The sequence below is a fragment of the Lithobates pipiens genome, unplaced genomic scaffold (assembly GCF_037356315.1).
Source record: "Lithobates pipiens isolate NorthernLeopardFrog02 unplaced genomic scaffold, aLitPip1_a1.2 Scaffold_18, whole genome shotgun sequence".
Lineage (NCBI taxonomy): Eukaryota > Metazoa > Chordata > Amphibia > Anura > Ranidae > Lithobates > Lithobates pipiens.
The window spans coordinates 3,954,910-3,967,641 of NW_027507758.1; the positions used below are offsets into that span (position 1 = coordinate 3,954,910).

A 12,732-nucleotide genomic window follows, 5' to 3' on the forward strand; every position below is an offset into this window, starting at 1 on the left:
GCTCCTCCTCTTCTCGAGTGAACCGTAGGGGAGAAGCGCTCTCCCTTGGGGGCACCAGTGCGGGCACGCTCCTGGGTCCTACTGCTGCGTCCATTGACAGCAGGACTCAGCTCCGCCCCCTGGCTCCCACTTCGTTGGATTTGATTGACAGTAGCGGGTGCCAATGGCTGCGCTGCTATCAATCTATCCAATCAGGACCCAAGAAACAGTCTAGAGCGGGTGTGCGCGTCCTTGGCGCAGGAACAATCGGGCTCAGGTAAGTATAAGGGGGGCTCTGGGGGGGGGGCTGGTGCGCTAAAAGGGGGGTAAATGTGTCTAGGGGACATTGAGGTGAAAACCCGCGAGGGTTCACAACCCCTTTGAAGCCTGACATGTTGGGCATCTATTTACTCGCTAAAACCTCATCTCTTATATGTCATCAACAATTGGGTACTATATTTCATCTGTGTACCCTCACATTATTGTTAGTTATCTTTTTTTTTTGCTGAAAGTTTGCGTATGACAAGGCAGTGCGCAAATATCATGCGACATAAAAATCTGGAACTACCACCATTTTATTCTGCAGGGTCTCTGCTTTCAGAAAATATATGGTTTGAGGGTTTTAACTAATCTTCAGGCCTAAAAATGATTTTTTTAAACATGTGCAAAAACAGCTCAGGCAGCGAAAGGTTTAAGAGCCCATTGGCAGTTTTGTGCTGCAGGAAAAGTTCAGCTTTAATATGGAATAAATGATGTGATGTGATGAGAGGTCCACAGAAATGTCATATAAAACCATTCATCATTTTCCTTCCACTTCACAATTATGTGACACTTTGTGTCGGTTTATCACATAAAATCCCAATAAAATACATTTATGTTTTTGGTTGTCACATGACAAGATGTGGGGAATGTCAGGGGGTGTGAATACTTTTTAAAGGCACTGTAGTTGTAGTAGTTATGTACAGCTGTAGTAGATTGGCCAGCAGAGTCTCAGGGTCTGCGGGGCAGATATCCTCTCGGGGTCTGCGGGGCAGATATGTTCTCGGGGTCTGCGGGGCAGATATGTTCTCGGGGTCTGCGGGGCAGATATCCTCTCGGGGTCTGCGGGGCAGATATCCTCTCGGGGTCTGCGGGGCAGATATCCTCTCGGGGACCGCGGGGCAAATCTCCTCTCGGGGACCGCGGGGCAAATCTCCTCTCGGGGACCGCGGGGCAAATCTCCTCTCGGGGACCGCGGGGCAGATCTCCTCTCGGGGACCGCGGGGCAGATCTCCTCTCGGGGTCTGTGGGGCAGATCTCCTCTCGGGGTCTGTGGGGCAGATCTCCTCTCGGGGTCTGTGGGGCAGATCTCCTCTCGGGGTCTGTGGGGCAGATCTGCTTTCGGGGACTGCGGGGCAGATCTCCTCTCGGGGACTGCGGGGCAAATCTCCTTTCAGGGACTGCGAGGCAGATCTCCTCTTGGGGACTGCAAGGCAAATCTCCTCTCGGGGACCGCGGGGCAGATCTCCTCTCGGGGACTGTGGGGTAGATCTCCTCTCGGGGTCTGTGGTGCAGATCTCCTCTCGGGGTCTGTAGGGCAGATCTGCTCTCTGGGACTGAGGGGCAGATCTCCTTTCAGGGACTGCGGGGCAGATCTCCTCTCAGGGACTGTGGGTCTGATCTCCTCTCGCGGACTGTGGGGCAGATATCCTTTCAGGGACTGTGGGGTCTGTGGGGCAGATCTCCTCTCGGGGGGCAGATCTCCTCTCGGGGACTGAGGGGCAGATCTCCTCTCGGGGACTGAGGGGCAGATCTCCTCTCGGGGTCTGTGGGGCAGATCTCCTCTCGGGGACTGAGGGGCAGATCTCCTCTCGGGGACTGCGGGGCAGATCTCCTCTCGGGGACTGCGGGGCAGATCTCCTCTCGGGGACTGCGGGGCAGATCTCCTCTCGGGGACTGCGGGGCAGATCTCCTCTCGGGGACTGCGGGGCAGATCTCCTCTCGGGGACTGCGGGGCAGATCTCCCCTCGGGGTTTGCGGGGGTAGATCTCCTCTCGGGGACTGTGGGGCAGATATCCTTTCAGGGACTGTGGGGTCTGTGGGGCAGATCTCCTCTCGGGGGGCAGATCTCCTCTCGGGGACTGAGGGGCAGATCTCCTCTCGGGGACTGAGGGGCAGATCTCCCCTCGGGGACTGCGGGGCAGATCTCCCCTCGGGGACTGCGGGGGTAGATCTCCTCTCGGGGACTGCGGGGCAGATCTCCTCTCGGGGTCTGCGGGGCAGATCTCCTCTCGGGGTCTGCGGGGGCAGATCTCCTCTCGGGGTCTGCGGGGGCAGATCTCCTCTCGTGGTCTGTGGGGCAGATCTCCTCTCTGGGACTTTTGGAGAACATTCTAGGTGTGGCGCTTTGTGTTTCCAGCTCGTAGGACCGGACAGGAAAGTGCTGACTCTACTCTCTGTAAACCACTTCTGGAAGGCGGCCCGGACGGGGGACGCGGCACGTCCCGGACCCCGCTGGATGACAGCCGCCTTGTATTCCGGGTCCAGATGCTTCTCCGAATGTCTGTTTATCCCCAGAAAATATCCCTCAAGCATGACAATATTTATGATACAATTATCCCCCTAAATCCTATAAAAGAAGAAGCCGGGAGTCGGGGAACGGCTGCCAGACGGCCATTTCCCATCGGCTGGGATCATTCCCAGTGAATTATCTGCGTTTATGTTTCTCCGGGACGGATGGAAAGAATGTATCTCTTGTGGTTTATCTTTGATCTGTGAATAAATGTGCAAGACCTAAACTCCCGCTGCCAAGAAGAGGCGCGGGGCTGCAGGCGCCGGTCATGTGACCCTTAAAGCCGGAGAGAAGAACATGGCGGTGGCCGGGAACGATCGCATCCAGACTGATTGATTGGGGTGACCCCTCTGGTTGTGTGTGATCAATGAATGGGGCGATATCATGCGATGGAACCCCTCCTTTTTTTTTTCTGCACACGTTTAAAAAATAATTTTAGGCCTGAAGATTAGTTAAAAAAAAAAAAACACTAAATGATCACTAAAAGCAGACACCCCGGAGAATAAAATAGTGGTTTAGAATAAAAAGTTCTGTGATTATTATTTTTTGGTGACAGGTTCTCTTTAAAGTGGTTCTAAAAGCAGAAGGCTTTTTATCTTAATGCATTCTATCATCCCCCCCTCCCCCCAGCCCCCCTTTAAACCTACCTGAGCCCCACCTTGATCCAGTAATGTGCACAAGAGCAGAGTCTCTCCCCTTCTTTATTGGCTCAGAGACAGCAGTGTGAGCCAATGACTGTAAGTCACAGGGAGCGACGAAGGAGCAGGGGCCAGGTTTCACTGTCTGTGTCAATAGACAATGAGTGCCCCCATAGGAAGGGGCACTGGGGTGGGCACTGGGGCGGGGGCGCCAGGGACCCGAGAAGGGAGGATCGGGGTCCGCTCTGTGCAAATCTACTGTTTCTTATTATAAAGAAAAAGAAAATGAACATTTAGAATCACTTGATCGAGACATCAGGGGTCTAAGAGTTCCCTGATGTCTTAGCTGCCCCCCATTAAAGCTAAAGAAGTGCAGATTGCGCCCCATCAGCTTCTGGCTGGGGAAAGTGACACCAGGACACTTCCAGGTCATTGGCTGGATGTTCTCTGACCTCCTCCAATGGGTGTGCAGAGCCTAGAAAACATTGCAGGGGTGTATGTGGGGGAGGGGGGGGGGCAGTATGGGGTTGTGCGGAAGCGATCAGGCAGCTACACAGCCGCTGAATCGCTTCCATATGACAACCAGCGGTTGGCTGGTCAGATTTACACTCCTGGCGGCTGCAGAAAGCCAAGTACAACTTTATTGTTCCAGCCCATCAGAGAACACTCCCAGCCTGCCCCCTAATGACGCATTTCACCCCCTTCTACTGACGCATTTCACCCCCTTCTATGAGCAGGGTGTCGCAGTGCCTTCTTTGTGCATGGCACCCCAATGCATTGTAAAGTAGAGCCCACACAGAGCACACCACGCACGCGTTGTGATTTGGGTCCTGCACATCATTCCATCCGTTGTGGGGCATCGGGGGCTCCATGTATAGTGAATAAGCTGCCTCAATGCAATTCAATGTAACGTGCGACATTCTGCATGTCACCTGTGACACACACCACAATACAACGCTCACATGCGATTGGGTCCTGAGTGTTTGTTAAAGCCAAACTCTGGGCAACTAAACGATCCCTAGTTATGGGGCAGTGCCGGCACTACAAAGGTTAATTGCCCCTTTTTGATCTAGGCGGGGGACAAAAATAGAGGATTTACCTCCCCGCTGCTGGACCCGTCCACAGGGCTTCTTCCAGCCCACGCTCCGGCTTCTGATGTCATCAAGACTAAAGCATTTGGTCTTGATGACATCATCAAGATTACATTAAGACCAAATGGACGCCACGCCACCGAGGGATCGTCCACTACTAGGGCGCCATCTGCTGGAGAGTGGAGGACTAGGTCAGGAAAGAGGTTACTCTTCTCCTCTGAATTAAAGTACCGGCGCAGCCCCACTGCGAGGGATCCATTTTTTAATTCCCCGGAGTTGGGCTTTAAGTAACTGAATGCAGTCATATCCTTAGAGGTGGAAGGAGAGGCTGGAATAGAGCAGAAGAAAGGGAGGATGGAATAGAGGTGTGGAAGGAGAGGATGGAATAGAGGGGTGGAAGGAGAGGATGGAATAGAGGGGTGGAAGGAGAGGCTGGAATAGAGGGGAGAATGGGGGGGCTGGAATAGAGGGGAGGAAGGGGAGGCTGGAATAGAGGTGTGGAAGGAGAGGCTGGAATAGAGCAGAAGAAAGGGAGGATGGAATAGAGGGGAGAATGGGGGGGGCTGGAATAGAGGGGAGGAAGGGGAGGCTACAATAGAGGTGTGGAAGGAGAGGCTGGAATAGAGCAGAAGAAAGGGAGGCTGGAATAGAGCAGAAGAAAGGGAGGCTGGAATAGAGCAGAAGAAAGGGAGGCTGGAATAGAGGTGTGGAAGGAGAGGATGGAATAGAGGGGCGGAAGGAGAGGATGGAATAGAGGGGTGGAAGGAGAGGATGGAATAGAGGGGCGGAAGGAGAGGCAGGAATAGAGGGGTGGAAGGAGAGGCTGGAATAGAGGGGTGGAAGGAGAGGCTGGAATAGAGGGGTGGAAGGAGAGGCTGGAATAGAGGTGTGGAAGGAGAGGCTGGAATAGAGGGGTGGAAGAAGAGGTTGGAATAGAGGGGTGGAAGGAGAGGCTGGAATAGAGGGGTGGAAGGAGAGGCTGGAATAGAGGGGTGGAAGGAGAGGCTGGAATAGAGGTGTGGAAGGAGAGGCTGGAATAGAGGTGTGGAAGAAGAGGCAGGAATAGAGGGGTGGAAGGAGAGGCTGGAATAGAGGGGTGGAAGAAGAGGCAGGAATAGAGGGGTGGAAGGAGAGGCTGGAATAGAGGGGTGGAAGAAGAGGCAGGAATAGAGGTGTGGAAGGAGAGGCTGGAATAGAGGTGTGGAAGAAGAGGCAGGAATAGAGGGGTGGAAGAAGAGGCAGGAATATAGGGGTGGATTAAGAAATCACCGGGACCAGATGGCTTGCACCCTAGGGTACTTAGGGAACTCAGTCAAGTAATTGGCAGACCATTGTTCCTAATTTTTACTGACAGTCTACTGACTGGAATGGTACCAGATGATTGGAGAAAAGCCAATGTAGCTCCAATATTTAAAAAGGGCCCAAAATACATCCCTGGGAATTACAGATCAGTTAGCCCAACATCAATAGTATGTAAACTCTTGGAGGGGATGATAAGGGACTATATACAAGATTTTAGTAATGAGAACGGTATCATTAGCAGTAATCAGCATGGATTCATGAAGAATCGTTCTTGTCAAACCAATCTACTAACCTTCTATGAGGAGGTGAGTTGGCAGCTAGATAAAGGAAGGCCCGTAGACGTGGTGTATCTAGATAAAGGAAGGCCCGTAGACGTGGTGTATCTAGATAAAGGAAGGCCCGTAGATGTGGTGTATCTAGATAAAGGAAGGCCCGTAGACGTGGTGTATCTAGATAAAGGAAGGCCCGTAGATGTGGTGTATCTAGATAAAGGGAGGCCCGTAGATGTGGTGTATCTAGATAAAGGAAGGCCCGTAGATGTGGTGTATCTAGATAAAGGAAGGCCCGTAGACGTGGTGTATCTAGATAAAGGAAGGCCTGTAGACGTGGTGTATCTAGATAAAGGAAGGCCCGTAGACGTGATGTATCTGGATTTTGCAAAAGCATTTGACACAGTTCCCCATAAATGTTTACTGTACAAAATAAGGTAGGTTGGCATGAACCATAGGGGTGAGTACATGGATTGAAAACTGGCTACAAGGGCGAGTTCAGAGGGTGGTGATAAATGGGGAGTACTCGGAATGGTCGGGGTGGGTAGTGGGGTCCCCCAGGGTTCTGTGCTGGGACCAATCCTATTTCATTTGTTCATAAATGACCTGGAGGAGGGGGATGGGGGAAACAGTCCAATCTCTGTATTTGTGGACGATACTAAGCTAAGCAGGACAATAACTTCTCCGCAGGATGTGGAAACCTTCCAAGAATACTGATGTATAGATTAAACCAGCGCTCACCAGTGTGTAAAGAGACCACATTTGAAGGGCCCATACTTACTGCTGGTGATACACTTCGACCCAACACAAAGCCTCTGCCTTGACCAGGCCCATGGTCCAATACGAGGAGCTCCTGACCTAAAATAACAGAGCGGGTCCAGCAGAGGAGGACACCCCACCTTTATTTACCAGCCTAATCTCAGACCATACCCCATGCAGGACGCACGTGCGTTACTACAGGACCCGCCTTGAGAGCGCTCCCCTCGTCCTCGTGTTTGTATATAGAATAATCGCAGAATAATTCAAACAAACACACCGAGTTCAGAGGAGAATGAAAGTTAAACAAATGCCGTGTGTGTTTTCTGGGTCACCCGAGGACACGAGAGAGAGAGAGAGAGAGAGAGAGAGAGAGAGGGGAGATCGGATGAGGAGAGGCCGAGCTCAGAGGGAACTTCTACTGAAAGACACAAGAAGGCTGCAGCTCCAATGCCCATCCCATAATGTTACCTGCCTGGCAGCTTCTCACCTAAATACTTTGTAAGTCGTGACCCAAAACAAGCATGCAGCCAGTGAAGTCAGACCTGATCTGCAGAGGCTTGCAAGGTACCTGAGCAAGAAAATGAACATGAAAAGAAAGGTCAGCATCAGAAACTTCCATGTCTCTCCTAGTAGACATTTTCTTTATCCCCGTCTGCCAAGGTACGTTTATAAACGTCCTGGTATAGAGGTGGGGTTGAATGAGGGAAGTAATGATTGTACCTGTGGGCATGAAGAGTAAAATGTGGAAGGGAGAGAGAGAGAGAGAGATCTCATGTAATAGAAATAAGAGTTGACAGGTCCTCTTTATGGAGATCATGTAATAGAAATAAGAGATGACGGGTCCTCTTTATGGAGATCATGTAATAGAAATAAGAGATGACAGGTCCTCTTTATGGAGATCATGTAATAGAAATAAGAGATGACAGGTCCTCTTTATGGAGATCATGTAATAGAAATAAGAGATGACAGGTCCTCTTTATGGAGATCTCATGTAATATAAATAAGAGATGACAGGTCCTCTTTATGAGGATCTCATGTAATAGAAATAAGAGATGACAGGTCCTCTTTATGGAGATCATGTAATAGAGATAAGAGATGACAGGTCCTCTTTATGGAGATCATGTAATAGAAATAAGAGATGACGGGTCCTCTTTATGGGGATCATGTAATAGAAATAAGAGATGACGGGTCCTCTTTATGGAGATCATGTAATAGAAATAAGAGATGACAGGTCCTCTTTATGGAGATCATGTAATAGAAATAAGAGATGACAGGTCCTCTTTATGGAGATCTCATGTAATAGAAATAAGAGATGACGGGTCCTCTTTATGGAGATCATGTAATAGAAATAAGAGAGGACGGGTCCTCTTTATGGAGATCATGTAATAGAAATAAGAGATGACGGGTCCTCTTTATGGAGATCATGTAATAGAAATAAGAGATGACGGGTCCTCTTTATGGAGATCATGTAATAGAAATAAGAGATGACGGGTCCTCTTTATGGAGATCATGTAATAGAAATAAGAGATGACGGGTCCTCTTTATGGGGATCTCATGTAATAGAAATAAGAGATGACAGGTCCTCTTTATGGAGATCTCATGTAATAGAAATAAGAGATGACGGGTCCTCTTTATGGGGATCTCATGTAATAGAAATAAGAGATGACGGGTCCTCTTTATGGAGATCTCATGTAATAGAAATAAGAAATGACGGGTCCTCTTTATGGAGATCATGTAATAGAAATAAGAGATGACGGGTCCTCTTTATGGAGATCATGTAATAGAAATAAGAGATGACGGGTCCTCTTTATGGAGATCTCATGTAATAGAAATAAGAGATGACAGGTCCTCTTTATGGGGATCTCATGTAATAGAAATAAGAGATGACGGGTCCTCTTTATGGAGATCTCATGTAATAGAAATAAGAAATGACGGGTCCTGTTTATGGAGATCATGTAATAGAAATAAGAGATGACGGGTCCTCTTTATGGAGATCATGTAATAGAAATAAGAGATGACAGGTCCTCTTTATGGAGATCTCATGTAATAGAAATAAGAGATGACGGGTCCTCTTTATGGAGATCATGTAATAGAAATAAGAGATGACGGGTCCTCTTTATGGAGATCTCATGTAATAGAAATAAGAGATGACGGGTCCTCTTTATGGGGATCTCATGTAATAGAAATAAGAGATGACAGGTCCTCTTTATGGAGATCTCATGTAATAGAAATAAGAGATGACGGGTCCTCTTTATGGAGATCTCATGTAATAGAAATAATAGATGACGGGTCCTCTTTATGGAGATCATGTAATAGAAATAAGAGATGACGGGTCCTCTTTATGGAGATCATGTAATAGAAATAAGAGATGACGGGTCCTCTTTATGGAGATCTCATGTAATAGAAATAAGAGATGACAGGTCCTCTTTATGGGGTCTAAAAGCAAAAGATCAAAAATAAAAAAAATGTAATCTTTTGCTTTGAAAAAAAATAAATAAAGTTGTTTACTTCCACCCTAGACCAGAAGTGATGTCATGACTTGCTCCAGTCCTCCAGGATCATAGAGGTGATCAGTGATCTTCTGGCCTCTGTTCACCTCTATGACCAGCCGCTCGAATCATTGGATTGTTTCCCGGTAAAAGCAGTAAGCCTGAGAAACACCGGATGAGAAGCGGGAGGGTTGGGGAGGGATTGGGGGATGGGGTAGACGACCCCTCCAGCTGCTTCTGAAAGCAATTCAGCGGCTAATTAGTCACTCGGGCCGCTTTCATGAGAAAGCCAATCACCAGCTGGAAAAAAAATATATATATACCGAGCTATGGCTGATAGCTTCATCCACAATCCCCGGTAAACCACTTCCAACCCGCACCGTATATACCGTATATACACACATTGCAGTCGGGAAGAGGATCCTGAATACCAACCACACAAAATGTCAAACTTTAACAAAAAGTCAGTAAAAGTCAGCGACACCAATGAAGGGAAAGCCGTCAGCGGAATGCGGGTGAGGGCAGCGGGTGGGAGTGCGGCCCGGGCACCGTTAGGGCGGAGCCTGGCACTGAATGTCGGCGATGAAGATGGAATCCGGCGATTCTACAGTAGAATTATCGCCCTAAAGACGTAAACATCGCACAGGAGCGCTCTTTGTTCTCCGCGGTGGGAGAGGAGATTTATGACAAACTCCATAAAAGATGTGCATTTCGTCTCCTCTGTTTATTTAACTCTCCAGACTACTGTAAAGCGGCGATATTTATCACCGCGCCGCCCGTCCTGGAATACCCCCATAATAGAACAATGGAGGGTCCGGGGGCACTGCCGCTACTGACGCAACACAACATAAAGGATGAAAGGCCGGATTTAACGGCGACTCCGCTGATGGAAAAGAACAAATTAAAAAGCAAACCGAACATTCCTAAAAAAGAAGTAAAAAAAGAGCCCATGGAGGGAGAGACGTTCGATCGTTAATTCTCTGCCTGGGTTCAAATCCAAGTTGTAAAAATAACTGGAAAAAGAGTTAAAGTGTCTGTAACCATTTCATATCCCCAGAGAAATCACTGGCCTCAGGTGATACACAGCAAATCCTCCTACATAAGTTGTACCCCTTTAGCTGCAGCCTTCTCTTCTCTACAGCCATTCAAAGTGAACATTTACACAACATTTCTGAGCTCCAGAAGGCAGGGGGCGGGGATCTGATATCACACACTGCACAGCATAGAGCATGGAGCTGAGTGTAATCTGAGACCTGAGTGGAGGGTATGGACACACCCTTCCTTACACAGTCTCAAATAAACATAAACTGCTGAGCTTCAGAAGGCAGGGGGCGGGGATCAGATGGCACACACTGCACAGCATAGAGAAGGCAGCTGAGTGTATTCTGAGACCTGAGTGGAGGGAAACCCCTTCCCCTTACACAGTCTCATAAAGAAACATGCACATCTAAGTTTCAAAAGGCAGGGGGCGGGCATCTGATGTCCATACTGCACTGCATAGAGCAGTAGAGCAGGGAGCTAAGTGTAATCTGAGACCTGAGTGGAGGGAAAGGACACCCCTTCCCCTTCCACAGTCCCATAAAGAAACATGCACAGCTAAGCTTCGGAAGGCAGGGATCTGATGTCACATACTGCACATCATAGAGCAAGGCAGCTGAGTGTAATCTGAGACCTGAGTGGAGGTAATGGACACACCTCCATCTACATCAGTTCTCACCAGTGCCGACCATCAGTTCCAATCAGTGCCACCCATCAGTGTTGTCCTTATGTTCCCATCAGTGCCATCCATCAGTGCCGGCCATCAGTGTCATCCATCAGTGTCGTCCTTCAGTTCCCATCAGTGCCGCCCATCAGTTCCCATCAGTGCCGCCCCCATCGGTTCCCATCAGTGCCGCCCATCGGTTCCCACCAGTGGTGCCCATCGGTTCCCCCCAGTGGTGCCCATCGGTTCCCCCCAGTGGTGCACATCGGTTCCCCCCAGTGGTGCACATCGGTTCCCCCCAGTGGTGCACATCGGTTCCCCCCAGTGGTGCACATCGGTTCCCCCCAGTGGTGCACATCGGTTCCCATCAGTTTCCATCAGTGTTGCCTATCAGTGCCCATCAATGCAGCTCATCAATGCTGTCCTTCAGTTCCCATCAGTGCAGCTCATCAATACCGTCCTTCAGTTCCCATCAGTGCAGCCCATCAATGTCGTCCTTCAGTTCCCATCAATGCCGCCCATCAGTGTCGTCCTTCAGTTCCCATCAGTGTCGCCCATCGGTTCCCATCAGTGCCGCTCATCGGTTCCCATCAGTGCCGCTCATCAATGTCATCCTTCAGTTCCCATCAGTGCCACCCATCAGTGTCGTCCTTCAGTTCCCATCAGTGCTGCCCAACAGTTCCCATCAGTGCCGCCCAACAGTTCCCATCAGTGCCGCCCAACAGTTCCCATCAGTGCCGCCCAACAGTTCCCATCAGTGCCGCCCAACAGTTCCCATCAGTGCCGCCCAACAGTTCCCATCAGTGCCGCCCATCAGTTCCCATCAGTGTTGCCTATCAGTGCCCATCAGTGCAGCCCATTGATGTCGCCCTTCAGTTCCCAACAGTGCTGCCCATCAGTGTCGTCCTTCAGTTCCCATCAGTGCTGCCCATCAGTTCCCATCAGTGCCATCAATCAGTTCCCATCACCCAGTGCCACCTATCAGTGATCATCAGTGCTGTATATCAGTGCCATCTATCAGTTCAGTGCCCATCAGCGCTGCATATTAGTTCCACCCTATTAGTGCCCCTATCACAGGACATTAAAGTATCTGTAATCAGTATCGGCGAGTATTTAAAAAAAGTGGTACCGGTGCATCTCTACTGGAGATGTAAGAAACAGTCAGGAAGGGGGAGCGAGGACTGGGACCATGAACAAGGGCAACGGGTATAAGGGCAGCGAGGTATAGGATGCAAAGCAGGGGCAGGGTCGGGATAAGTTGGCAAGCAGTATCTGGCCATCAGGCAAAACACTGAAGCACAAGGGAAGTGTAGAGAAGGAACTAAGTCCCTTCCCGGTAGCCAGCATCAGGTGGAGACTCATTACTGGGATCTGATGGCTGTTGGCAGACACCCGCTGGTAGACACTGGAACTACAACCTTCCACAGTGTCACCAGCAGGTGATCCAGATCCTGACACCAGCACAAAAAATGAGGGGGGTTTACCCCCCCAGGCAGGTAGACATGGGCAATAACATAGAAGTTCTCATCCTTCTCCATTCAACTAAATATGGAAAGAAGAAGGATGGGATTTCCCCATTAGGAACAAAGACAGAAAGGCCCGGATTTATTCCTAACAAAACCTTCTGGACTTGAATATCATAACACACTATAAAATAGAGTCTGAGTGCAGCTATGATGAATTATTCTCAGCAGGCACACAGAACCCAACTGAGTGCAGCTGTTTAGTATAGAGCAGGAAATGTAAAAGTTAAGACTACACAAGGGAAGTGCAGTGGAGGAACTAAATACCTTCCCAGCAGCCAGCATCAGGTGGAGATCAACACCAAATGTACAGGCCTGAGATGTAGACTGTGACTTGGGGGGGGGGGGGGGGGAGGGGGGTGTCCCTGTAGAGCTTTTTGGATCCTAGCTCCAGACTGTACATGGGGCTTTGAGTTCATAAAAGACTGA

General features: G+C 49.5%; 1 protein-coding gene across 4 annotated transcripts in view; it reads right to left on the reverse strand.

Annotated features, from left to right (window-relative positions):
* Nucleotides 1-12,732, reverse strand: part of LOC143986952 (BRISC and BRCA1-A complex member 2) — a 344,474-nt gene that overhangs the window by 164,722 nt on the left and 167,020 nt on the right. The gene's annotated exons all lie outside the window — the stretch shown is intronic.